General features: G+C 36.7%; 1 long non-coding RNA gene across 1 annotated transcript in view; it reads left to right on the top strand.

Annotated features, from left to right (window-relative positions):
• Nucleotides 1-24,999, top strand: part of LOC109028805 (uncharacterized) — a 46,372-nt gene that overhangs the window by 5,015 nt on the left and 16,358 nt on the right. Inside the window, exons 2-3 of the long non-coding RNA XR_002007777.3 lie at nt 6,496-6,632; nt 19,101-19,199. This is a non-coding gene — a long non-coding RNA (uncharacterized lncRNA). The remainder of the gene's footprint in view (nt 1-6,495; nt 6,633-19,100; nt 19,200-24,999) is intronic.

Genomic DNA, 24,999 nt, shown 5'->3' with positions numbered 1-24,999 from the left:
AAATGAAATATATGTTTACACATACATTTTACACATATAAAGACATTTATGTGCATGTCACAACAACATTATTCTTAGTGCCTATAAACTTGAAATAATTTTAATGTTTGTGAACTGGTGAATATATAAACAGAATGTGGTCTATCTATCCAATGGAATAATAGCCATAAAAAAACTACTGGTCTATGCCACAACATGGAAGAATCTCAAAGCCATGGTAAGTTAAAGCAGCCCCTCACAAAAAACTACATATTGTATGATTACATTTGTATGAAATATCCAGAAAAGACAAATCTATAGAGACAGAAAATGGATCAGTGTTTGCCTGAAGCTAGTTGTGGTACTAGGAATTAATCACAAAGGTGCACAAAGGAACTTTTGGGAAGGATATAAATGTTTTAATATCAGATTTTGGTGATGGCTGCTCAACTCTATAAATGTCCTAAAAGTCGTTGAATTGTATATTTAAAACTGAGTGAATTTTATGTTATAAATTATACCTTAAGCCGGGTGCAGCGGCTCATGCCTGTAATCCCAGCACTTTGGGAGGCCGAGGTGGGCAGATCACCTGAGGTCGGGAGTTCAAGATCAGCCTGACCAACATGGAGAAACCCTATCTCTACTAAAAATACAAAATTAGCCAAGTGTGGTGGTGCATGCCTGTAATTCCAGCTACTTGGGAGGCTGAGGCAGAAGAATTGCTTGAACCCAGGAGGCAGAGGATGCGGTGAGCCGAGATTGTGCCATTGCACTGCAGCCTGGGCAATAAGAGTGAAACTCTGTCTCAAAAAAAAAAAAAAAAATTATACCTTAAAAAAGCTGTGAGGAAAAAGAAGCATATAAGGAAGGAAGTAGTGTAGGTGTTCATAATCCTTGCACTTTCTCCTTCTCCTTCTCCATATGCCACATTCCTTTCTGAAAATGACCTGCTTATTTTCCAAGTATTTCTGGTCATTTTTTTAAAAAGCAACTTTGAAATGAGCTATTGATCATGAGCCCTTGGTCTCAAGAGAAATTACACAGTCAGTGATGACTTTCTCTTATGGAAGCATTCATTATATGGCATCTGTTTTTTTTTTTTTTTAGCACTGTTTTGTTTTGATTCAAAACTATACAGTTAATTTCTTTCAAATGTTAAATTAAAAATATGTTTAAGCATTACTCTTTTCTGGTGGCCAATTAGAAGTCAAATGCAATACACAGTTCTCATTAACGACCAAGGGCACACTAGATATCATAAAGTAGGTAACATGTAAATTTGTTTTCTTAATAAATTGCATGTTGACAATTACATTAATTTATAAATTTTCCTTCCAGACTTTTTCCCTTAAAAGAAAAATCATAGACCATGAGATGTTCTTTCACATTCATATTTCGATTAGAAAATTTTAAGCGACTGTGGAAAGGTTAATGCCACTATGGTGCTTTCTCAAATCCCAAAAGTCTTCACAATCCCTTTGGACCTGGCCCCATTTCCCAAGCCAAACATCATTTCCATCTGCATTCTGAGAGTTTCATTGAGCTTTTAGATTTGTATTGTGCTACTTAAAATTTCATACAATTTGGATACACTTTTGCATCTAGAGGCAGTTTATATCTTAGGCCAAACCCTGAACTTAATTAACTTACCATAAACCTTTTTACCTTATAGCTATATCAGACCATAACACCAGTGCCCAGTTTGTGAAATAGAAGTAACACATGCAGTAGGAATATCTTTCTGTGTCAGCTAATGAGGCATTCTTTTCAAACGTCAAAACCTTCTAGCAGATATGCATTTTTAATCATTCTATTTTGATAGTACAGGGGTCAAAGTTCTAATTATAATTGCTGTAGGACAACAGTAAGAAGCAGATCTTTTCCTAACCTCCTTGAATTGCAAGTTAAAAAAGTCAGATATTAAGTGATAAAAACAAAAACTGAAAAACTAGATTTGAAGTATGATATGATTAAAAGTGACCAAACTTGGATTCAGGTGGATCTGAATTTAGTTTCAGTATTGCTTCTCATTAGCTATGTGAACTTGGGCAAGTAATTATTTTACTTCTTTAATCTTTTATTTTTTTAATTGATAGAAGGATGTAAGAATATTTATTTCTAAGACTTATTCTGAGGAATAAGTGGGAGTTCTTAAACTGAGATATTTGAACTACTTTCAGGGTTATTGTGAAGCACTGAAACTGCAAGAAAACATTTGTAGGTTGTTTGAGTGTTCATAGCTTTCATCAGTTCTCAAAGGAATTTCTGTGTTCATGAATCACTAAGAAGGGATACATAGGTGTTTATAAACACAACTTTGACAACACTTGAGAATGCGTCATTAATGTCAATAATCTATTTCCTTCTCCTTTCTGAAACAAATGATTAGATTAAAATTACAAACAATATAAGATTTCATATTAAATACTCTTTTATACCACATGTATAGATGTTTTCAACAATGAGAAACAACACTCATTTTTGTTCTATACAGGCCTTCAACAGATTGAGCAAAGCCCATCTACTTTGGGGAGAGCAATCTGCTTTACTCAGTCTACTGATTCAAATGTTATTCTCATCCAGAAACACTCTCCCAGATACACCCAGAGAAATACTTAACCAAATATTGAGTTCTGATGGTTCAGTCAAATTAACACATAGAATTAATATTAGCACAATAGATTATGAAATAGCTGTCCCTAGAGGTAAAATACATATTCTTAATATAACTTAGCAGTTATTCATGCAATAGTTTACTTCCAGTAATTAGCCTTATAGAAACCACAATTGAAACACGTATTTCCTATGTTAAATGCTTCCATGTTGACTAAAGATTGCTGACATCTAGAACTTTTATTTGTTTATAATCTGCTTTCTCCTGTTTTAATTTCCAGTTATTATCCTTGTAGAGTTTCATTTTGTCTAATAGGTTGTTTGTTCTGCCCTGTAAAGTTGCACTATTTTTTTTTTGTAGTTTCTCAGAGTTTTGCAAACCATTCAGGCATTTTCTTCAAACTTTTAAACTATTAATAAAGAAAACCTTGAAAAAGTATGCGATGCTTACATTTTTATGCATTGAAACAAGTTCAAAGTTAGTGACACAGAATTTGTAAACTTATTTTCAATGAAATTAAGTAAATAAATACTCAGAAACACACATAATTCTTAACAGCAGTAACGGCGTGTCAGTTAACATTTCTAGGTTGAGCATTCCAATTCTGAAAACTCCAAATCTGAAATGCTTCAAAATCCAAAACTTTTTGAGCACTGATATGACAATAAAGGAAATGCTCATCATAGCATTTGGGATTTGGGATTTTCAACCAGTAAGTAAAATGTAAATATTCCAAGTCCAGTATGAAATTTCCAAGATTTGACTGGTTTGGTGTACAACTTTAGCAGTTTCACCTAGTATACACTTTAGATTTAAGACTTATTTTTCAGGGTCTTTTCACTTAAAGAGACACATTCTCTCTTTTTTTATGAAATATTATTTTTCAGGTTCTTTTTATGATGATTCTTTTATCCTTTGAGTTTTTAGGTAAAACTTCATTTTTCTAAATGAGGTCTTTCTTGACCATAAAATGTAAAAGCACCAAATCTCACCCCCAGTGAAATTAATACTTTTTACTTCTTTAGACTCACCAGTATCTGAAGTGCTCCTTTGTTGGCTTACTAAAACTTACCCTCTCTCAAAGGAAAGCACTTAGTACTTTCTATACAGAGATTGAGTATCCCTTATCCAAAGTGCTTGAGACCATAAGTGTTTCAGATTTCAATTTTTTTTCAATTTTGGAATGTTTACGTTATACTTACTGATTGAGCATCCCAAATCCAAAATATTCCAGTAAACATTTTCTTTAACCATCATGTACTCAAAAGGTTTTTGATTTTGGAGCATTTCAGACTTTGGATTTTTAGACTTGCGATGCTCAACCTGTAGAAATTACACAATAAACACTGAATAAATAAATGAGCTAATGAATGAATGCTTATGCTTCTGTTGCTGTGTTAGTCCATTTATGTTGCTGTAAAGGAATACCTGAGACTGGGTAATTTACAAAGAAAAGAGGTTTATTTGGAGTCACAGTTCAGCAGGCTACACAGGAAGCATGGCACCAGCATCTGCTCAGCTTCTGGAGAGGGCCTCAGGGAACTTAGAATTACAGCAGAAGGTATATTATATATATATATATTGCCTAAAATGAGTTTCAAAAACTTTTCTCTGATGATAAGAAGATGTAAAAAGGTGAAAGCCCCCAGGCACCTATAAATTAAGGGGAACAAAGATGGAAATGTGCTGAGAAGTGTGTGAGACAGAAGACTCTGGAAGAATCAGAAAAGGAGGATTCAAAAAGTAAATGCTTTGGGGACATTGTTATCCATGGATCTTTCTCATTTTTATACTGTTTGCAAACAAAGGCACTGGCTGCCATTGTTCCCCATTATATTTTCAAGGCTGCTTGTATAGCAAATCGCCTTGGTAGATATAGATATAATCCCCCCAGCTCCCAGAGCAAAGGGTAGCTTTGATCATGTCTGGTGTACTAAAGATAATGTCTCTTCCTTGGGCAAAGGTCACAGGAAATGTGAATGCTTAGAATCAGACTATCTGGATATGAAATCTGGTTCTGACACTTATTGGTAAGGTATTTTACCCATTTTGGGTATCAGATTTCTAATTTTGTGTGGCAGTTTTAAGAAAATATGCCTCAAGAACTGTTTAAATAAATAAATAAGATGACATGATGACTTGCACCATGTGTCTTAGTCTGTTTTGTGTGCTGCTATAACAGGATACCACAAACTGAGTCATTTATGATAAACAGAAATGTTTTGGCTCACAGTTCTGGAGTCTGCAAAGTTCAATATCAAGGTGCTGGTATCTGGCACATGGTTTCTTGGTGTGCTATCCTATGTTGGATAGGGCTATCCTATGTTGGGAAGGTGGTAGGGCAAAACAGAGAGAGAGATGGAGAAAGAGCCCACACCTGAAAGCCCTTTTATGAAGGCATTCAACCTTCAATAATTCCCCATGGCCTAGTTATCTCTTAAGTCTGTACAATGGCAATTAAATTTTAACATGACTTTGGGAGGGAACAATCATTCAAACCATAACAGCATGATAGGCATATCTTTCCTGCACAATTGCTTATTGTTTCTATCTTTGTTTCACCTTCCTTTTTCTCTGCCTTTCATCCTACCTTCTTTGAACTGTCTTTAGAAAATCAAAATGCCCCCATTTCCTTAGAAGGTCACAACCCACCTCAAACTGATAAATAAATTGATATTTATAGAACACATCCAAATATAATCAGCCTAAAATTTTTTGGACAAAACAAACTAACAAACATAAGTACAAAGTAGAGTTTATAGAGGCTTAGACAATTAGTCAAACTCCTCTATCACGAAGTATGTCCTTCACCCAGTTATCTTTCCCTGACATACCAACCATCTATTGAGCACTCACCAAGCGGGTGCATTGAGAGAGAAGAGGGGATGTAGTAGTATGAAATGAATCCAGCTCCAGATAATAGGAAACCCAACCAACAGTGGCTTGAACAAGTAAAGGGTTTATTTGACTCATGCAAAAAGAAGCCCAAGGTTATTTTGTTTAAGTGTAACAACGCCATCAAAGACCTTTCTAATATGCCACCCTCAACATGCAGTTCTTCAACTTCTAATATGCCATCCTCAACATGAAGGTCTTCAGCTTCAAGCTTGTCTTTTCTTGGTAACATCAGATGAACTGTGTGAATTACATCCATTTAACTCTGGTACCTCTTGAACTCTCCCTTCAAAGTTCTGTCAAAATTCCCTAACAGCATTTATTGACCAGAGATCTCAAATTCTACTGGTATTTAGCCTCAGAGACATTTTACCCAATGGAGAATGGGGCTGTATTCCATTACCAGAATGCTGAAGGCTGCCACCAGCCTTATACAGCTTTCTTTCCATCAGAAGATCCATGGAATTTTCTGTACCCCAATATGGAACAAGGATCAGGCACCAAGCTCTTTCATGTTCTCTTGCCCTCTCAAGTAAAATTCTCTCTCTCTCTCTCTCTCTCTCTCTCATTTTTTACCCTGACTAATATCTTTATTATGTTGAAATTAAACAGATTGTTGTAAGTGATCATATCTCAGGTTACATTCCTTTTCTTTCTCTGAGAGCATCAAGAAAATTCATCGTAATCAAGAATGGCAGTTGCAATGGAAGGAATGAGCCCTCTCGATCCCTCAGCACAGGCACAACTAGGTGGAAACCTGTCAACTCCTAAGTTGAGGCCACAAGAAGGGCGTGGGTAACAGGAAAAAGCACAGTGAGAGTATTTCTAACAGGCTCAGAATTAGGCAACTGTGTACACGTACAAATATATATATATTTTTTTTAGGAAACAAAAAATTCTGTGCCTGAGTAGTTACATGTAGCTACAGCAGCTTCACAGTGAATCCAGAATCTAGATCTCTCCATCTCTCTGTGTGGCTAACCATAACTAATGTTTCTTGCTCATAGTTATAAGACAGCTGTTGATGTCCCACTCACTAGTTAGGAGGATTTAGAAGAAACTGCTTTCCAGGAAATCCCAGTCAACTTCCAAATAGATCTCTTTAGTCAAAAATGTGTCACAGCTCCAACTCTTTTTTTGTAAGGTAATATGGGGAACAAAATATTTTAGTAGTAAAACTGGGTCTCTGCCAATAAGAAAGAAGGAGAGGTTAGATATTGGGTAGATAACTAGCAGCATCCTCCATGTGATAAACTGGAATGGGAGACTATGCTAGCTTTGATAAATTATATCTGGCCTACATTTGTTAGCTCTTGTCACCTGTTAAACTATTTTCTATTGAATCCAAGGAATGCACTTAAATTACATTCAAGTTTTCAGTTTGAAATGAAAGTACCACATTTGTTCCACTCTACTCTTATTATTTCCACCAAATCCTGAATTTCTCCATTCCTTACCACTATGTTCCATGGTATTACATTCAAAGCCTCAGTCACAGCCCACTGAAATCCACAGCGGTCAAATGGTTAAAAACCAGAGTTCCTAGAAAATCCACCTGAGATGATTAGTTAAAGCAATCTGAAAAAGCAAGATATTTCACTGCCTTCCACATAATGTTTCTCCAGCCCCAGCCCCCGTAAAAATAAAATATCTTTAATGGAAGCCAACTCGTTACCCCATAAAATTACTACAACACATGTGCTTGAAAATGTAAGACAGATATTGTGAACTTGGCATGCCACAGGGAACCACAGAAACGTTCTCCAAGAAATGATTTCATTTTGTTGGTTTTATATTTAAAGTCACATTTTTGGCAGGCAATCCCAAAGACAAAGTTCCAAGAGTAAACTGGCCTATGGGATAGAACTCAGATTCTGGTCACTTGCCCACATGTGTTTAAATCGCTTACCTGTCCTTGTACACCTGACATAATGATCTGGGAGCCTGGCTCTGTTCCTTCTAGTTGTAGACCTCTTTTTGCCATCTTTCCTTCTACCCTCCATACTGAGTTTAGTTTATTACTTTAGCACACATATGTGGGATTATAAAACAGTCTAGATTTGAAGTGCTACTCTGGCACTTAATAGTAGTGTAACTTAGACAAATTACATAACCACACTTTGCTTCAGTTTACTCATCTATAAAATAAGCATCACAATAATGTCTACATCATAAAGCTGTTATGAAGATTGAATCAGTTAATATATTAAAGTTCTTAAAATAGTGCCCAGCATGTAGTGTGATATAGGTGGTAGCTGTTATTATTATCACCCAGCTGGATAATAGGACATGACCTAAATTAGCCAGCAAAATGACTCCCTGAGGTAAGTCAGCCAAAACCAGAATAAAAGAATTCTGTAGAAATGTGTGTGGAAGCTGACAGATATTCCCCCAAATACTGCAAATATAAAGGACTCAGCTGAGTGATCAGGGAAAGTTACCTGGGATTCAAATTCACTATTTCCTCTGGATGCTTAAGGACTGTGAAATTTTAGTGAACAGAAGAATCTCAGGGTTTATCTCATATAGTCCCTTCATTTTATAAAGAAAAACCGAATCTATGAGTAAATACAAGGTTACATAAGTAATTAATGGACAGTTTCCTGGGCCCTGATGCGGTGACTTTTTTTCTTATATTAAGGTAAGATAATTTCTTTATTCCCTCTCAAGTGAAGATGGGAAGAGAAAGACAAGAATCTCAAATAGGCTATAAATCTCCATAATCTCTGCTTACAAAGAGGTCCATTCCAACTCAGAAATATTTACTTAACACAGAATCTTGAAATTGTAGAAGTCTTTGGGCTTGGAGCTTTATAACTATTTACTCAGCTGATTATCTCCATTTCTTACAGTGAAATGTGAAACTTGTTTTTTAAGAGTGTATGTGCAGCTTTAAATCTTCAAGCTAGGCAAAAAAAAAAAAAAAATGTGAGTTAGGTTTTCCCATTTGGGCGCCAAACTTACAATCTTAACCTTTTCCTCTTCTCATCTTTGCTTCTATTATTCTGATTTCAGAATAATGCCCAGCCCCATTATATACATTTCTGTAGCGTTTTCATTTTCCCAAGGGTCTTCCTGATTTGACTTATATCTCTCAACAATTGTCATTAGCTTTATCATCCTCACTTGACCAATGAGGAAATCAAACTTAGAAAGGATTCAGCGACACTTTTCTATGATCACATGAATAAAGGGGAAGACTGATTAAAAAGCAACAACAACAACAAACAAAACAAAACAAAACAAAAAACAAAGAGACAGGTTTTCTGAGTCATTCTGTCTTTCATTTATTCAGTATTATCTTACCAATATGACCATGTGTTTCCCATGTGGATTGAGGATAAGTGGTTTAAAAAAAAAAGTCGCTCAAGATCCTTTCTTAAAGCTTAGCTTATATCCAGGTCAGTTATGTTTTATTCTAACACACAGTAAAACTATTGAGTGTTATTAATGAGTTTACAAACAAGTCAAAAGGTAAACTATACCTGAGATATCAAGTACACATAAATAAGAGGTTTTTAAGGTAACTTAATATAAAACAAATTATAAATGTGCTGAGGTCAATAAACCAGTGACCAGATAATTAGAGCCAATCAGAACCATAGACATAACTGAGAAAGACTATCTGTAGGTCAGCTTCACTGCTTCCCTCCCAGCCTTACTGCCCCAGTCACTCTACAGCTCCCAGATTTAGTCACACCAGACTGGTTTCATTTCTTAGCACACCTCATGCAATTTCATCATGTGTTCCTACAATTTGTATTTCCTTTTCATCTTCTCTTGTGCTTCTATTTTTAAAAAATGACTTATTTTATTTATCCTTCAAAGCCTACTTCAAAAGTGTCCAAGACTGATAAAATTACTGTTGTTTAGGAACCCTCCACCAGTAACTGGGGCCTCCTAGGAATGTAAGAGACTCTAGGAGATAAGAAGGAAAAGTCAGTTAATAATAACTTCTCAAAGTTTCTCATCCTTGTGAAGTCAGCAGACTATTAGAGACTAAGAAAGTGATGATGTGATGTTTCCAGTTCATTCTCTAATTCAGCAATTTTATTGAGCATCATTTTATTTTTCTAAGTAAAAATGCATCATTAAATAAGACAAAAATTATCCTCTTATGATGTTTTTCTTATGATAGCAAGGCAGACAATTATATATATACATATATATATAAAACAACACATATAAATATATAACTTAAAATTGTGATGAGAGTAAAAACTCAAAAAGACAATAATATTATATTTGAGGGAAATGTACACATTTTGGTTGAATCTCCAGCACTTACTTCATCATCTCTTGATGAATAACAACAATACATGATTTGGAGAAGGACTTCAGTTCAATTGGTGATGACTCCTATCTCATATTTATAAATTATTCCCATCTACTTTATCAATGATTGGTTCAAGCATAATCACATGACCCAGTTCCAGTCAATAAAATGTAAAACCAGTTTACTGCAGGCATCTGAGAAAGTTTAAAAAAATTATTTTTTATGGAAGAGCCACAACAAATTAATAGTTTTATAGTATTAACAAGGAGCCTTGTGGCCCAGATTTTCCCTGAAATCATTTTTACCACCATGAAGGGGGAACCAGCTCTAGGAGGAAGATGATGATATGGAAGCTGGAGTTAAAAAAGGAACGAACTTGTTAGGGTACTAAGCCAGTCACCTGAAACTCACCTGACCTCAGGATCTCCTCTTGTAGGATCTCATATTTCCTGCTCTTAACATAAACTTGAACCACATTTTCTTTTACCTGTTCCTGAAAACAAATGACACAAAAGGCTAGATGGTCAGGCAAGATCTCTCTAAAAGGTGATATTTGGAGTGAAACCTAAATGATGAGAAGTAGCTAACTGGCCAAAGATCTGGAGGAGTTGGAGACAGTCAGGATAAAGAGTCTAAGGAGTAAAGAAATAATGATCTGCTTTTTGAGGGACAGAAGGAAAGCCAGTGTGGCTGGTGAAGTGTGAACCAAAGAGAGAATGGGATAAGAACCAATTGAAACATATACAAGAGTCAGGGTTTTAACTGAGGTTTTAATAGATTCACAACATCTCTTCTTTGAAAGGTTTAGCAGAAATTGAAGTTTTTGTTATTCTTTCTGAAGTAATGTATTTTTCATGACATCCAATACAAAGAACACCTTAAACGCTCTCTAGCCCTTCAGCTAAGATCCACGTCTCAAGTTTGAAGATCCTAAATTAGGTGATTCTTATAGAATGCTGAGTAATTTACATCCTTTTGTTGGGTTATAAAAATCCAAGAACATAGGCAGAAAAGCTTTGATGGTAAAAAATGTATTGTAAGACAAAAGGGAAGAGGAAAGAGACGGTCAATATTCTGACTTCCGGGCATACAAACAATTCTGCTTTAAAGTGATTTTAAATATCCAGAACCAAATGGAGAATTAGAGACAGTGTTAAACTACCACTGTTTATCTTCATAGTTTGTTTTATTATTGCTTCTAAATCCTTAACATGTTGTAAAACTAAATGCTCCATACTTTACTGATCTGTGTAACACTTGTACGTATTCTATTTTAAACCTAATTGCTTAGTTATGTGCATACGTATCTATGTCTTTCCCAGCAGATTGTAAGTTCCTAGAGAAGAGACAACTTTGAAATCTCTTTTATATTCCCTCATCCTCTGACAGCTCTATCAATTTAATAGAAACTCAGTACATTTTTGATGAATTAAATGCTCCTTTGTTGTCATTTAACACTGGCAGACAGGTGCTAATATTCCATTTCTCAATAATTATAATATATAGAATGCATACTAGGTAAGCTCATTCCAATAGTTTGTGACAAAATTTTATATAAAAGAAGGATTCTATTTCAGTTTATGAATAATTGCAGGTTTTTTTGGTCTATCTTAGAAACTTGACTGATGACTGGTGAAAGAGTTACAGTGCAAATTCTAAAGTTTTGAAAGACGGGGGACGTTGTGGGGAGAGGCAGTTTACACCACCAGGAAAACTCTTCTATTTCCCTACCATTTGGAATTCTAATGGGATGTGCACTCTCTTACTAACACCTGTTTATTTTTAACCAGAAAACAAATGGTTGGATTTTTCTGTACAAACAGAGCAAAAGTTTTTCTGCACCTTAAAATTTGTATTTAGTTTTTGTTTCACTTATTTGCATAATTAAACTAGCTACATATTAAGAGGGGAAAAAAAAGAAATTTGACTGCTGTCTGAGTTTCTGAAACCAACTATTCCTTCATTTGTTTCATAGAAACAACTGCTCTAAATTGCGAACAACTGTCTAAAAACGTACCCTCATTCATAGGGTACGTTCACCTCATTCTTCAAATATTGGTTTCCTTAAGTAATCAGTTTCTGGCACCCAACATTTGGTTTTGATATCCTTCCTATGTGTTCTCAGAGCAACCTGGTTTGTATGACTCAACCTATGTAGTTCAGTCTTACTCTGATAGATACACAATACATGTTTGGCTGATTAATTAAGAAAAAGTCTGTGACATCCAACTTCCTTCCCATCCATAACCTCTTATCGGGGAGATAGCCAACATAATAATGTCTGCCATGTGACAGATACAATAAATAAATAAATAAATATTAATGCTGTTGACATTTGCAAAGTAGCATATATTATGCTAAGAGCATTCACACACATTATTTCGTTTCATCCTCAAGACTTCTTCTAAAGCCGGTGATCCTTCCTCTGTTCTTCTCCACTTCCATCTTCAGGCTAAGGCAATGGAAATTGAAACTCAAAATGCGTTTTTTTTCTTCTGAAACTGAATATAAGTCTGAAGGATTCTAGAAATATATATATATATATATATATATATATATATATATATATTCCCTTGTGTTCAATGTACTCTATTCATTGAGTCTAAGAATTCCTTGAGAGCCAGGGGGGTTATTTATTTATGGTATTCTTTTCAGCCTCCTACTGTAACGCCCAGCATGTGTTATGTGCCCATTAAAGGCCAATTGAATTTAAACAAGGAGCATCATTTCTTAAAATTCTCAACAGTAAGGCTACAAGTACAAGAAAAATATACTTTATTTTCTAGCCATATCAAAGCTTTGCTTACTCAGATTTTTTTTTCAATTATTTTGCATAATCAAGATTTTACTGAAGTAAAATAGCCCATTAAATAAAATCGGTTTCTCTTGCAAACTAACATTTTTCGTTTTGCTTCACATTTTCATTAGTAGCCTTAAAGTATGCTATTTTAAATATATTATTGATATAAACTTATATATTTAAAACTGAATATATTACCATGTTTATCTTGCTATTTGCTGGACATCTTAACAAGTAAACTTGATTCATTTTCAAGCTTTTGAGTGAAAATGTTCTTGCAACTGCTAGTTGATCTTGGGTGAATCAGGACTAGCTCCCACAATTAACTTCTCAGGTTTTAAATCTGTCAAAGAGAAAGTGCGAATGATTTAATGTCTGGAAGAATGTCAGTGTCCACTGTATCATGATCTGCTAGTAAGCAACCTCAGTTCCTGTTCCTGGTTCCAGTTGAGGTTAAAATGAAACTTTCTGGATCTGCTTCTGAATGTTCTCTATTTTCAGAGAGAAGAACTACTAAATAATTGACATCTCAGTTGGCTCCGTAACTGATATATTTCAAACTGTGTGTTGAATTTAACTTATTGCTTTACCTTTACAAACTTAATACAATTTAAAAATCCCTTGAAAAGTAAGTTTAGATTTTCTCATTATTGGGTTACTTGACATAGAATAAGGAAAATAAAATATTTTTATCTGTTTCAAACAAATGAAGATATAAAAGATGCTGCCATATTTTCCCTGGCTTATCATGTAGTTGCTATTATACAAAGAGGAATGAATTCATCATCAAACATCTGTACTTCAATGTCAACATGTGGTTCAATAGCAAACAAGTGATTCCATGATTTAAATGAAGAGCTAGCAGGTTTGAATTTTATGTTGAATCAGTTTCTAGAATTTCTTCTAAAATTTGAGCCAACAATTCTGGGAAAATCATCTGCGATAAGTGATAAAGATAATATTTCATTGTTGTTGTTTGTCTGGTTTATTTGTTTGTTTGAAAGACATCCTGGGATTCCTGAGGAACATAAAGCAGCCAGAGTCACTATCACATCAGGCTGGGATTCTTTAGCTCTAATGCCAGTCCAGATCACTGTTGAAGCATTCTCACCACAGGTTCCTCTCTTGTTAAAGTGGCAATTTGAATATTTCCTCCAACCCTTTTGTTTTAATTATTAAATAAAATTGCCCAGAGAGATTTTTTGTTGTTGCTGTCAGACTTTATATCAGGTAGGCTGTATTCTCTGCATTCCCTGAAACATTTTGATATCTCAACAATCAGCTACTTGGTTGCCTGTCAGTTTCTTAAGAAGGACAGTCACATGTCACAAGAGAATTCAGCCAGGTATAAACAGACAATGAAATCAAAGCTGTACCAACCCTTCCACTGTAGAATCAAGGACTTTAAGAAGTTTCAGGGACCGTCTAGTCCAATATTTCATTTTACAGATGAAAAATTCCGAGGTCACGTTGGCTCAAGACTTTTTAAAGATCATAGCGTTTACTAGCAGGTACATCTTCTGGCTCCTAGATTTGTTCGTCCTAAATCTCGTAGTTTAGTCCTCAGATCTTCTCGTTGCCATTCTTGTATCCTCCTGTGAAGGACTAGCAACTTCCAGACTTCTTTTTCATATGGCTCCTGCTGGTTTAGGCCACTGGGAGGCACTGGTAGAGGACTAGAGGACTAGAGGAAGAAAGAAGCAAAAAGTGTCTTAACAATATCTGTACGTGGTAATGCCATAATATTGTATTTTTCATCTATGAGTATGATTCGAAAATCAAGATTTAATCTTTTCATCACAGATGGAAAATTTCAATGTTTCAAGGGGCTGGTTAGGTCATATAGGTGAATAAAGCAGGCACAGTAGACACCATGGAGAATGCTCAGCCTATCTAGAGAAGATGAACTAACACACAGCTCCAGAAAACTACTGCTCTGTGAAAAGCTGGCCTATGCTGCTGACTTCGCTGAATTTTTCATTGAAAGGAAACACCTAGAACCGCATGTGAAATTTTCTTTTTTCTAAGTGATAGAAAGCATTTCAATTTTTAAAAGCCACTATATGGACCAAATGCAATTTAACTGTGAGAGAAATCTGGCAGGCAGTTTATGATTCTGGCTTTGGAACAACAGCTCACCTCTAGGGAGGAAAAGTACATTTAAATATTCACCATGAAGTGCAGGGTTAAAGCACTCACCGGAGTACTTCCTTTCCCCCACTGCCCTGCACATCTAATATGTGGTTATTTCAAATAATCATTCTATCTTGCTAAAACATCTTAACATAGCTGCTTAAATATTGTACTTTACTTAGTGTATTTAAACACAGACTAAGCATGAGCATACAGAGTTTTGGGGAGTTAAAAGGGCAACACTTGATAAAGACCATGAAACTGAGTTGCCAAAAAAACCAAACAAATCCGTTGTAAGTACATGGCATACCTTCAGTTATTATCTACAAATAAACCCTGGTAATGAGGTTTGGGATTCCTCTCAGTTGCATGTTGATGATAGATTCTCTGTGGAACTGACTCTAACCCATTAAGCAAGCTTGTTCCTGCCACCATGGCTGTTAATTTGACAAGACACTGTCACATTAAGTAGAACAAACATGTTTTTGCCCAGTCAGCCATCCAGAACCGACATGGCTGTTACTCTAACAACTGGATATTGATTGGAATCACTCACCCCTTCTGACCCTCCACTGGGAGGTGGAGACAAGGCTCAAGCTGACTGAAGATTTGCCTCATTGGCACACATGGGTAGCATATTAAGGATAGCCACAAATTTTAAACCATTTAGCTCCTTGTCATGTTCAACCTTCAGGCACTGTCTGGTTCACAGTTTCTTCAGTGAAGCAATAGGCTCCCAATAAATCATTGTTTATTAATTTTATAGATCTACACATCCATTGGTGAGGATGAATTTGTGCTGTTTTAGCATTTACAACTTCATTAATGCAAAACATCTTAAGGCACAAAAAGAAATTTTACAAGAAGTCCAAAAGAAAAAAATTAAAAATTTTTGAATTCTAAAAGGTAGGATGGAGTCTTCCCTCTCTTTTTAATCTATGTGATTGAGAGACATCCACTTAGTTTTTGAATGACCAATCCATTTAACCCAGATATAATCTTAAAAGGCTGTAAATCAAGCTCACTGAAAATAGAAATGATATTTACCTGATGTTAACTGTTTTTAATCTGGCTATTTTTAACCTGCTTATTAATATGGGTACCTAACATTTAGTAGAGCTTGCTTTTCACTCAGTCATTCATTTACCACAGATAAATTTTAACATGTGAAATTGCTGAGATATCATTTACCTGTGTCTGTGTGTCAATCTCGGCATATGTTAGGCCCTACTCTGTTCACTAAACTTCATATTCATGAGAGAATCCCATGGTTGAAAAGGACCTTAAAGGACATTTAATCAAATTGTTCACCAGACGCCCTTGCCTGCTCTGGAACAGTCTCAAGAAGTGGGCATCCTATGTTTGCTTGAACACCTCCAGTATTGGCAAACTCATTAGACTCATAACCACCTGGAGAATTCTATTAAAATATTAGACATAAATCCTCCATTTTTCTAGTGTAGGTCAAATCCTTCTTCTGCAGGAAAGTCATTCAAATATCCAAAAATAGTAACGGTGGTCTCTTTCTGTCTTCTTCAAGAGATATGGTTTGGATTTATGTCCTCACCCAAGTCTCATGTCAAATTGTAATACCCAGTGTTGGAGATGGGGCCTGGTAGGAGGTGATTGGATCATGGGGGCAGATTTCCTGCTTTGGTGCTGTAGAGTTCTCATGAGATCTGGTTCTTTAAAAGCGTGTGGCACCTCCTCACATCTCTCTTCTGCTCCAGCCATGTGAAGTGCCTGGCTCCTTCCCTGCCTTCCGCCATGGTTGTAAGTTCCCTGAGACCTTCCCAGAAGCTGATGCTGCTATGCTTCCTGCACAGCCTGCAGCACCATGAGCCAATTAAACCTATTTTCTTTGTAAGTTACACAGTTTCAAGTATTTCTTTATAGCAATGTGAGAATGGACTAACACACCCAGCTAAACACCTCAGTTCTTTGAACTATTTATCTTATAGCAGCTGTCTGCAAACTGTGATCTAAGAGCTGTATCCAGCCTTTCACCTGTTTTTGTAAATAAAGTTTTATTAGAACATGTCCATTCAATTACATATTTTCTAAGCTGCTTTTATACTAGAATGGCAGAATTAACCAGCTGTGAGAGAGAGTGTACAGCCCCAAAATATTGAATAACCTGGCCCTTTAAAAAATAGTTTGTTGGCCACTCTCTCATGCCATGGTGTGTCAAGAACCCTCGTCATCTGTATTCTGGATGTCTTTCAGTTTTTCACTACTGCTGTAAGACTGTGACCTGCAAAACTTGAGAAGCTTGTGTCACTTGTTCTGGATACGTTTTCTATTAATGCAGAGAAAAGTCCTTTGGCTTACAAAAATTCTCCATCCTAAAGCACAAAGAAATCCTCAGTTAAACCATTGAGATTAGCCTGATTTATAACAGAAAATATAAATTTTTGCTGTTTTTCTCCAAGTGTATTTTTATTTTATTGTTCCATCATTGCTTTAAAATATACTTTTGAGTACCTGTTATTGCAGAGCATTGTTCTAGACACTACATAAAATACTAAATAAGACAGAGTCCTTCCCAAAAGAGTTTGCATCTGGTTGTATGGAGGAAAAATTTATAAAATAACCGATATATTTGGGGTTTTAAAAATCTCCGTTCACTAGCTTATCAGCTCCGTAAGTTCAGGCTGCTTTGTCTGCTTGGCTCTATAATGTCTCGCCAGTGCCTAGAATGGTGCTTGGCACATGGTAAATTATCAGTAAATATTTGTGGGATGAGGGAAATGATTAGAAGAGGGAGACAAAATATAATAAAATATTAAATTATGTGATAAAGACTATACAAAAAACAGGAACCCTGGGAAGAAATAGATCAACATGGTCTGGACATAGAGCTGGATGGAAACTTCATCATGGAATCTAACTTCTCCTTTAAAAATAATTATCTCTTGGCCGGGCGCGGTGTGGCTCACGCCTGTAATCCCAGCATTTTGGGAGGCCGAGGCGGGCGGATCACGAGGTCAGGAGATCGAGACCATCCTGGCTAACACGGTGAAACCCCGTCTCTACTAAAAATTAGCCGGGCGTGGTAGTGGGCGCCTGTAGTCCCAGCTACGCGAGAGGCTGAGGCAGGAGAATGGCGTGAACCCGGGAGGCGGAGCTTGCAGTGAGCCGAGATCGCGCCACTGCACTCCAGCCTGGGCGACAAAGCAAGACTCCGTCTCAAAAAAAAAAAAAAAAAAAATAATAATAATAATAATTATCTCTTTTACAATCTGCAGATTGTTATTTCTAACCTGCATCAGAATCCTCTAGTTCGCTTATTAAAAGGAGAGATTCTTGATGCTTATGTGGACCTCCTGAGCCAGAATCTGGCTGCCATGCCAGAAATTATTCTTATGAATTCTAAAATTTGAAAACTACCCCTCTCGACAGAAAGTGACACGGTCTCTGTGTGAATACCTCTAGTGATGAAGAACTGACACTACCACAAGCTTCTGCATTTGTTAGCTTTAGTTGTTGAAAAATAATTTTTTACTGAGTTGCAATCTGCCTCCTATCATTTCCAATGATTGGTCTCAGTTGCATTCATTAGAATCACAAGGGACAAATTTATTTTTTCTCTTTCATATGACAACTCTTCAAATGTGGACAATTCTATTAAATGTCTTCTCCTAAATCAACATGACGTAGATGCCCTTATCTTTGTAGTTGTTGTTCACTAGCAGAACTTCCCAAGATCTATCAGTTATCCCAACATTCTGCTGAGGTGCCAGAGGAACCTGGCACTCAGAGCCAAGTAAGTGGTTTAGGAATCTGCAGATGAATCTCTTTTCCTTCTATACCAAGTGAAACAGTCTGCCATTTGAATGATGGGTATTCATCATTCACACCTGAAGCTAGAGTATGTACCTCCCCCTCTAGCCCTTTATGTTCAGTCTCAGCCGACTCATTGGAAGGGGTTGAGGAGAGACGTGCTCATAGATTGTGGATTCCCATCTCCACACCGTTCTTAACACTCCTGTCAAGTTCTATATTTCCCAACATCCATCTTAAAATGTGTCTCCCAGAACAGACTCATGTAGAGGTCAAAGTCTAAGTCGGAGTTGGACTTCACCACTAGTTAGCTGTGCAACATTGGGTGATTATTGTTTAAATTCTTTTAGCCTCCATTTGCTTAATCTATAAAATATAAATAATAGCACTTCCTCATATGGTTGTAAGAATTTAATGTGGTAAAGAAATTAACATAGTACCTGGTGGTATACAGTGAGAAATATAGGTAAAGCAATTAACATAGTGCCTGGTGGTATACAGTGAGTTTTCAATAAATGTCAGCCATTATTACTACCTTCTTGGTAGAATGAGACTATTACATCCCAGCAATCCTGGGAGTGTTGTAATATTTTTATTTACATTCCTGTCTCCTTGTGCAGATGGTGAACACAGGCAGGGGCCACATCTGACTTACCTCCAGCTCCAGGTACTAAAGAGCCACTGGGGAGAGCTCAGTCATGTAATCCAATACTATCTAAGTAAGTTTTCAACCTCTCTAGTATTTTGCATATTACCAACCCTCTAGTTTGTGCTTCTAAACTAGGCCAACCTAATACATGCAGCTCTGTGGGTAACCAATTTTAGAAAGCCACCATCACAACAGCCTCTTCTTCATAACTGTCTGAAATCCAGCTTCCCTGCCCCTGCCCTTGCACCTGTGCTGAGTCCATCTCCCTGTCTTACACCTGATCCCTTGGCTTGGTCATACATTTTTAGTTCTGTGCTCACTTATGGACATATGGACTAGATTTGAGCTTGCTCTCTTACTTGCCCATATTCTGACCCTTATGAGTAGCCATGCTGGTTTCCTGAGTTGCAAAATCCTAGAGCCTAGAGCAGTACCCTGTGTTGGACATCTGGCCAGCACTCCAGCCATCCCTGCTCTATCATCCCAGAGAAAAGCAGTCAGGGAATAAGAAAGATGCCATGATACAGGGTTGGCTACACATCAGACTGATCCGGCTCACCATGTTATTTTAGTTTCGACTCTTTTGCTTTGCAGACAAAGGGTAAGAGCAACACATCATTAATATGTTATTGCATTATCAGTGATGAAGTGCTAATAAAGTTAGTTCAACAAGACATGGGTTACATATAGGTAGGTGTCAGAAAATTTTATCAGCATCAGTTCTGGAAGTCAGGATGATGATGACATCAGGTCTTAAAATCAAACCGCAGGGGCTGAATCTGACCTCCTTTGTCTTTGTGGCGGTGGCTCAACACCCAATCAATCTTACAACAGGAGTGTGATGCTTTGCGCAAAAGAGGCTGGTGCAATTCAGCTGAGTGGGCGGGTTGATGGAAAGTGACTCTGGCATTACTGAGTTCAAAAGGAATTAAGGATTCATGAGAATGCTGCACAGGCAGGCAAGCATAGATCCCCGGATGAATGCCGAATGAGTCACAAGGGAGACCTGGCTGGGCTTCGAATCCCAAATAAGCAAGGAATTGCTTTTTGATGATGCCGAACTATAAATATCATCACCTCAGAAAACCAGGTTCTCCTTTTACAGTGTCAGGAATCAGCAATGAGGACTACAAGACCAAATGTGTACGTTATTGACAAACATAATGCTTTACATGAAGAACACTGCCACTCTAAAACCAGTTACAAAGCAATTTTGAATTTTTCTTAATATTTTAATTGTATTTTAATCATAGTAAAAAAATCACGGGTGGAATTCAAAAAATTTCCATTTTTGGGCCACTTCACTGGCAATATAATTACCAGCATTTTCTCTGGTCTTACTCTGGGTCTGGTTATGAAATTGCTAATGTCTAAGTATCACATGTAATAAAAATGAGTGTGTTTCAGGTTTGCCTGCCACTTTTTCACTCCAACTCCTTAGACTTTTTTGAATTTCTTTCTTTCAACCATGGATGGAAAACAAAGAAACAAAAATTGTATTTTTTGCCAAAATTTTCCAAAAGGCATTGAAAACAATGTGTCCAAAATCCTTGGGTTTTAAATACTTGTCTCTGTTGTGCTTGTCATGAGCAGCTCTTGTGGAATCCCTCACTGCAGGACTTGATGAATTAGTGCAGACCTTGCTCACAACCAGGACAGGTGTTAAGTGCTGTATCCTTGTGACTTATTCAATTCTGCCAGTGTGGATGGGCCTTATTTTCAGCAAAGCTGGGCCTACATAATTGCCAAAATAGAAGAAGTCAATATCCTGCTTAACATCCAATATTTTTCTGTAGTCATCAAATGCCTGGGATAGAGTGATACGCGTCAACACTGGAGCTCTATGTATAAATTTTTTAAGTATATACAGAGACACATACATAGATAAACCTGATACAGTACCATATTCTCACCATTGCACTTTCAATATAATGTGTCAAACAATGGGAACTAAATAAGACCTAATTTAGGGGAAATAAATTATGTATGTAGAGACCTGGATCAACATGGCTATACTCAACTGTAATGTTCAGCAAGCTGATTAAACCAAGGCAGGTCTGAGCTCTAGACTACGTGAACAGAATTCCATTAACAGGGCCCCTGCATCATCTGGGAAGAATTCATCTACTTTCCCTGCTCTCTTCCAGTTTCTGACTGTTCTCTCTGTAGTTATTTGTCAATTAAAAGGAAGGAGACAGTGCTGCTGCTACACTGTGTTCCTATCTTCACTAACATCTACTAAGAAAATTTCAGCACCTTGCCTGACAAATGCAAATAAATATTGTATCATTTTGATTAATCACAGTAATATACACAGACCACTCATCTTTTATTAAAAAGAGTCACTGGCTTTTCAGAACTTTCTGGCAGTTTTTATTGTTTTCCTCCATTTTATGGTAATGTAAAGGAGAGTCATGCTACAAAAATCGAATACTTATCTTTTCCTTGAATGCAATTTACACCATGTAAACTCCTGTTTGATACTTTAAAATTACTCTGTTGGCTCCTCACCTGGGATTTTTATAATATAAATAAAATATTCTCTGCATTAAGACTTAGGTATATAAATAAATAAATTTATACATTCTTTTCCCTGAAAAGAGTTACAGATCAGAATGTACAATACAAGATATATTTTTTTCTTACAATCTTCTCTCACAGCATGCCTATACATTGTACATTAGAACCAAATTTGGGCCCTGCTAAACTACATCTGTGCATGTGACATATATTAATGTAAAAATCTTATTATTTTCCTCATAATAGAAGCACATGAAAATTTGCTTAGAATCTCTAGAAGCAAATAATAGAAAAATTGATATCTAAGAAAGTTGGTGGAATATCAGAATAGCATTAAAGGCCTTTTTGAGTTTTAGCAAAAATGAAAGAAAGAAAGAAAGAGAGAAAGAGGAGAGAGAGAGAAAGAGAAACCCTCCTTCAGCAAGGTGTTTAGAGGTTCAAGCTTTAAGATACTATTCACCATGCGCTGTCTGGCCTCAGTCCATCTTCCCAGTCCTCCCTCTCCTCCTTACCCCTTCCACTAACCTACCTCTCCTGTCCTATTGGCTAATGTTTAGTCCCGGAATATATGCACTATCATACCACTATGACTTTGCCCATGCTGCTCACTATCTTTCCACCTCCTCACTCCTCCTCTACCTATTGGGGTCCACTTATTTTCTGAGACTTAATTCAGATCTCACCTTTTCTGTGAAATCCTCCTCAAGTATACCTTGTTCCACATCTCCTACTCACCCAGCTGAAAAGAATGTCAGCCCCTGGCACAGCAAGTACAATTTGTCTGTGTCCTTCAGCCCCTAGTACAGGAACTGGCATAAGCAGTGGATTATGAACAAATTAACCAATTGGCAATGAACAAACCTTTCTTCAGTCTCTATGACCTCTTCTTTTTGAACCACATTTTACATTTTATTATTTTTGTTTTTTTAACTTTTATTTTAGGTTCAGAGGTACATGTGCAGGTTTGTTATATACATAAACTCGTGTAACAGGGGTTCATTTACAGAATATTTCCTCACCCAGGTCCTAAGCCTAGTACTGAATAGCTATTTTTTCTGCTCCTCTCCCTCCTCTTACCCTCCACCCTCAAGTAGGCCCCAATGTATGTTGTTCCTTTTTTTGTGTCCATGAGTTCTCATCACTTAACTCCCACTTACAAGCGAGAACATGTGATATTTGGTTTTCTGTTTCTGCATTAGGTTTCTAAAGATAATGACCTGTAGCTCCATTTATATTCCCACAAAAGACAAGATCTTGCTATATAGTATTCCATGGTGTGTATGTCTCACGTTTTCTTTATCCAGTCTGTCACTATGAATATTTAGGTTGATTCCATGTCTTTGCCATTGTGAATAGTGCTGCAGTGAATATTCGCATGCATGTGTCTTTATGGTAGAATACTTTATATTCCTCTGGGTATATCCACGGTATTGGGATTGCTGGGTTGAACGGTAGTTCTGTTTTTAGCTCTTTGAGGAATCACCACACTACTTTCCATAATGGTTGAACTAATTTACACTCCCATCAATGGTGCATAATTTTTCCCTTTTCTCTGCAATGTCGCCAGCATCTGTTATTTTTTTCCTGCCCTAATTTCCCTGTGAACTCTGCTGCTTATTGCTGTTTTAAGTGTCCTTGTCAAGCCCTGGACTTGTCCCTGTTGATATAATATCCACATTATCCCCAGTATTAGGCCCTCTACAATTTCTTTTGGAGGTTTCTGACATGTCTTAAGACTATAGAACACCATACTGAGTAAGAGTTAAGAAACTGACAGTCTGGACCGTAATATTTTACTTATTTACTCCAAGGCCTAAGACAACCACTATTTATTTCTGAGTCTCTGAATACTCATAAAATTAGGAGGATACACTGAGTGTCTAAGGTCCTTTGCAATGCAAGAAAATCTGTGGCTGGTAAGTTTTTCAAGAGTAGTGCCTCCGGTAGGAATAACTTCAGCTTGATAAAGATTTAATTTATTCATATATTCATTCAACAAATATTCAGTAAGTACTTTTTCTTGTCAAGCATTTTTTCTAAGATCTGGGAATACAGCATTAAGCAAAATGTAAATGTAAATACCATCTATGTAGCTTACATTCTGATAGAAGTAGAGAAAATAAATTATAACTCATCTGTGTATATGAATGTGTGAATGAATATTTATTCTATCTTTCTATAAAATCAGGCAGTTTTAAATGCTGTAGAAGAAAAAAGTTTAAGCGCAGATTAACGTGGAGAGAGAGGGACTATTGTTCAGGGCAAAGGTAGAAAGATAGATGGATCTATGATTTCATTCAGTGTACCCAGTGAGAGAGAGAAAGAGAAAGTGTGTGTGTGTGTTTGTGTGTGTGTGTGTGTGTGTGTGTGTGTCCCAGGCAGATGGGACAGCAAGTACAAAGGGCCTGTGGGGTCGGAGTACGACCACTTGCTCAAAGAAGATAAAGAAGTTAAAATGCAACAGAATTAAAGAGTGAATGAGAAATGAAGTTAAAGAGGTTGAGGTGGAAGAAATAGGTCACTAGGGCCCTGTGGGCCATTGTAAATGCTTGGCTTTGAGTGCTGAGAGACTGTTGGAGGAATTAAAATAAATAAAATAAAATAAATAAAATAAAAATACGGTAGAATGCTTTATATTCCTCTGGGTATATCCCAGAGGAATAAAGGAGTGACAAGCTCAGATTCAACCCCTTGGAAAGATCACTCTAGCTGTTGACTTGAAAACAGACAAGAGACGGTCAGTGAAACAGGTAAAGATAATTAAGAGGCTATTATAATAATCCACATATAAAACTACAGATAACTTGGACTTGGGAAGAAACCATGGAAACGGTGAGAGACTGTTGGATTCCATTCATATTTTGAAGACAGAGCTGACAGAATTTCCTTAGATTATTTATGTGCAGTGTAAAGCAGAAAAGGAGTTAAACATTGCAGTAGTTGTGGCCTCAAAAGGTAAGGAGAGAGTTGGCACTTAGTGAAATAGGGAAGAGTGCAAGAGGAGCAGGGAATGAATTCAGGAGGTTAGTTTGGGACAAGGTAAGTTTGCAATGCCCCTCGAATATCCAAGTGGATGTTTCAAGTAGGCTGCTGGGTAAGAGTCTGGAATTCAGGAACAAGTTCTCTGCTAGAGATACAAATTTTAAAATGATTAGGATAGAGATGGCTTTAAGAGATCTCAGAATGGATGATGTTACTCAGGGAGTGACTATAGGTAGAGAAGAGAATAAATGCCCTAAATACCAAATACAGTCCCAGACACTCTCAGAATAAGAGATTAAGATGATGAGGAGAAATGGGAAGGAGTGATGAGTGAGGTAGCAAGGGAGCCAAGCCAGCATGTTCCAGAA

Source organism: Gorilla gorilla, chromosome 9, assembly GCF_029281585.2.
Source record: "Gorilla gorilla gorilla isolate KB3781 chromosome 9, NHGRI_mGorGor1-v2.1_pri, whole genome shotgun sequence".
NCBI classification, from domain to species: Eukaryota; Metazoa; Chordata; class Mammalia; order Primates; family Hominidae; genus Gorilla; species Gorilla gorilla.
Note: the sequence above shows the minus strand (reverse complement) of the source record. Positions and strands in the feature narration are given on the sequence as shown.